Source organism: Leuciscus leuciscus (genome assembly GCF_965113295.1).
Source record: "Leuciscus leuciscus genome assembly, chromosome: 6".
Lineage (NCBI taxonomy): Eukaryota > Metazoa > Chordata > Actinopteri > Cypriniformes > Leuciscidae > Leuciscus > Leuciscus leuciscus.
In genome coordinates, this window is record NC_138730.1 from 31,933,672 (window position 1) to 31,938,037 (window position 4,366).

At 32.1% G+C, this 4,366-nt stretch overlaps 1 long non-coding RNA gene across 2 annotated transcripts; it reads left to right on the plus strand.

Annotated features, from left to right (window-relative positions):
• Positions 1–1,163: 1,163 nt before the first annotated feature.
• Positions 1,164–3,991, plus strand: LOC309500310. Of its 2 annotated transcripts, none has more exons than XR_014206538.1 (4): positions 1,164–1,768; positions 2,464–2,763; positions 2,931–3,005; positions 3,139–3,991. It is a non-coding gene; the product is annotated as an uncharacterized lncRNA (long non-coding RNA). The 2 variants fall into 2 exon arrangements; XR_014206539.1 differs by lacking the exon at positions 1,164–1,768 and adding an exon at positions 1,775–2,014.
• Positions 3,992–4,366: the final 375 nt, after the last annotated feature.

Consider the following 4,366-nt stretch of genomic DNA (forward strand, 5'->3'; position numbering starts at 1 on the left):
GGAATGCCGTGAGGAAATTATTATAGGCTACAAATAAAAGATTTTCAAAATATCAATTCAGTGCACTAAGAATCAGAGCTGTATGTTCCATTGCCATTAAACTGATTTATTCACATTGAGTTATAAACATTATATTATTTTGTATTTTATTATATTGTTCTCCTAGATTTTGGGGCACCAACTTTATTTTAATCTAAGGTAAATAAATCCATCTCTCTCTTTTTAATTTTTTTTTATGTATCTATATATAATGATGAAAGGATTGAATTGAATTGTATCTTGTATATTTATTACACCAGGCCACTGTCTGCATGAATTATTATTATTATTATTTTTTTGGAAACCATTTACTTATAACCATTTCTTAATTATTCTTTAATAATGGTTTTAATATAAATCAGTAAACTCAAAACATTTATAGTTAAAATTAATATAATAACACATTATAAATGTGTTTTCTAAATGTCATAATCATTTGTTAACAAACACATATTCATTACTTCAATAAGCTCATTGTTTCTGCATTAAATTATTACATTTTTAGCTAACTGTGATTTTATATGTACATTTCTGAAATGCATAACTTAGACATTTACCTCTGATAACAGAACACTCTAAAATTGTAATATGGACTCATGCACTTTCTGTAAAGCTGCTTTGAAATGACGTGTATTGTAAAAAATCACAATACACAATACAATGATGTGGATTGTGTAACGCTATACAAATAAATGTGAATTGAATTGAACTACAGTGCCTGTGTTACAAATAATATGTATTATTAAGTATTATGTAATTACAGACAGCTCCACTATAGGATCTGTAGTATTCCTCACTTACTGTTCTTACATTGTCACAAGATCCCAAATGTATGGTAAGACCAATTATTTACTAAAAGTTTCCGAAGACTTTTCATCAAGTGTTCTAGGCACCAATTTCTCCATATATTTTGTGAAAAGATATTCTGTTTGATGTGTCATTGTTTGCTCTTTCACACAGAGGCTGGCTGTTGGTTTTTGTTTCGAGTTGTGTCATTGTGGAGTGGGGTACCACAGTGATTCACTTCTTGCTTTGCCTCATACAAAAACCTCACAGAGTTTAAATGGCTGCCACTGCGCTGAATGATTCTTCTGAGGTTGTTCTGTCATCTTAGACATGAAGATTTCCACTGCAGCTTGGTGTTTCATCTCATGGCAATGGATTTTTAGTCAAATATGTCTATTGAAAAGCTTTTTTAGAAGACAGCATTTCAGTCTCTCTTCCATATAGGACAACCCCCAACATAGGGCACAATTGCGTCAGGTTTTTGTACTGACGTTTTTCATTGTGTCTGGACTACCACAGTGATACATTCTTCATTAGGGACTGTACAAAAATCTCATTGCACTGTTAGGAAAGAACATCTGTTTATAAATTGTATTAATAGCTTTAAACCAATATCTGACTGAAAAAGTGAACGATCACAGTTTTGATTCTCGCAGTCTTGTTGTTTCTGTTTTGAAGGCTTTTGTTCCAGTCTCCTGTTTGTATCTGAATGGAGCAGACATGGGTTTATCATGAGGACGGACCGGCAGATGGAATTGTCTTTGAAAGAAAATCAAACTGGATCTTTTCAACTGGCTATTTCACATCCAATTTCAGATGAGTCTATATTATATTTCTTAAGATATGAAAATACTTTCCATTACCAAAGGATATTGTCAGAGGGCTGAATGAAGTGCAGATCCTCTAACTTTCGGAGCTCCCATCCGTCTCACGGTCGAACCAAGTAAGTAAATTCACTTCAATATTATTATTATTATTATAAAGCATTTTTCCAACCCAGGCACCTGTTCTGTGAATACATGTACTTTGCTTAGTTAGTTGTTGTAAATAGGGCTTATTTAGGTCAGTTTGTCCGTCCTAATGCAGATGTAGGGTCAGGAGTGTTTTTGTAAGGGTTACGGTAGCAGTGCATTTTCAGCTACTGACACTTTAACATTCGGAAAGCCGATAACCCTCACTGTCTTACCAAGTAAGTACTTCGTTTTTAATTATTGCATGCTTTTACACCAACCATTTTGCTGTAGAAAATAGTGGAAAACCAATTCGGTTCAAACGATGTCTGTAAGTTGCTCTTTGTTGGTTGTGCTGCTGCGTTCAGCTTGTGATCGCAGTATGTTCACTGTTAACCCGTTGCTCTGAAGAAAACATTTGTAGTAGAGTCATTATTTGTTCATAAAACTAGTGATGGTTTATGCATGAATAGATGACTGCAAGGGTTTTTTCACTACATTATGGGCATAGTTTTGCAAATACCATATGTAAAGAACTGGTAAGAATGTAAATGTGTACCTTGAAATGCAATGTAAGTCGCTTTGGATAAAAGCGTCTGCCAAATGCTTAAATGTAAAATGTAAAGAAAGTACGGTCTTGCCAAAAAATTGAAAAACTGATGAAAACTGCTTATTTTTCTTTGCTTAGAAGATGTATCGCCTACTCTTCCAGTTTTGTCCATCCTGTCCCCTTTGAAAGAACAGAATAAGAAGGGTGAAGAACAGGATATTTGTTTGGCCGCCGGGTTCTATCCTCAAGAAAAGACTATGACTTTGACTGTGGAAGGTAAAAGTCCTGTGATTCAAAGTACCAACAACGCAGAACTGTTCAAACCCAGCAAAACCTATTATTATGCTGGATTCAGTGGTGATACAATCCAAACATGCACAATTGATGGTATAGACGCAGACAAAACTTCTACTGAAGATGCTCCTGCTCCTGTGACAGGTTTGTACTGAAATTGATAATTATAGTTTGATTTTTGTTTTATGAGATTTAATATTTTAAGTATTGTACGTTATTTTATATATATATATATATATATATATATATATATATATATATATATATATATATAAGAATTCTTTGTTTTCTACTTAATTCTTATTCTGCAGGAAGTCCTAATAAACCGACTTCACAGTCTTGTGAAACAAATTCTTCTAGTACTCCAGCCTCAGAGTTCAACAGGGGTTAGTAATAAAATACAGTATATTATATGCTACACATATATCTTGCATTAGTTATCTAGATTATGCTATATAAGTAAATTAAACATCAAGGGATGATTCATTTTGTGTGTTTTTTTTCTTCTTTTTTTCTCAGATGATCCAAAAATGAAGTCCATGACCCTTCTTGTGACAGGTCTGAGAATTCTGCTGGCTAAATGTGTTGCAGTCAATGTATTGATGTCAGTAAAGGCATTTCTATTTTAAAAGTTCAATTCAGCAAATCGAATTTCTTAACTGACGCTTGATCAGACCCTGGCAAACAAACAAATGCGATTATAGTGAGCCACAGTGACAGTATTTATCTATATCTCTGTCTGTTAATGTGAAATGGAATGAAAAATACAATTTGTTAGAAATAGTTTAAATATACAAAACATAGATACAACCTATATTGTACTTTTTTTTTACATTATAAACATTTCTGAATTAGTGCTGTAATGTGCATATTGCTTTGTTGTTGTGTGTTTTTAGATTTTGTTGCAGACAAGTGCAAGTTAGAATTTTTATGCTTTTTAAATCAACAAGAATTTTTTTTTTTTTTTTTTACATAGCGGTATCACAGAGTTAAAGACTCTTACATTGTCTAATTGTGTTATTGATTATTATATGACTTAAATACTGAGGCTTTGCATGTAATATGATTTTTATTTTTTATTTTTTATTATAAAATAAAATGCCTTCATGAAAAAAATGTCATGCGAGTATGTCTAAACCACAGTTTCAACAGCACATTGGTGCTCTAGGCAGACGCTAACCACACTTTCGGATAAAGATCTACTGCTCGCTTCGGGTTCCAAGAATTACTGTTTTGTTGCAAAGTTTTTTCCCCTCAGTGCCTCTGTGATATAAAACGAAAAACAGCTGTAAAAAAATTCTTGCATCTATAGCTTCTGGGGGTATTTTTTAAGTAATTACCTTGAGTTAATAATAAATATTTCACAATTGTTTGTCAAAGCACTGTTTTAATGATGAAATGTGTGAGACATACACTATACTGTTTTAAGATTTTATAAGATAAGAAACGATTTTTTAAATGTTTTTAAAAGAAGCTGCTCACCAAGGCTGCATCTATTTGATCAAAAATACGGCAAAAAGAGTAATATTGTGAAATATTATTTACAAATTAAAATAACTGTTTTCTGCTTTAATATATTTTAAAATGTAATTTATTCTTGTGATGGCAAAGCGGAATTTTCTGCATCATTACTCCAGTCTTCAGTGTCATATGATACTTCTGAAACCATTCTAATATGTTGAGTTATTATTATTATTATTTATTATTATTATCAATGTTAAAAACAGTTGTGTAATTTTTTCCCCAA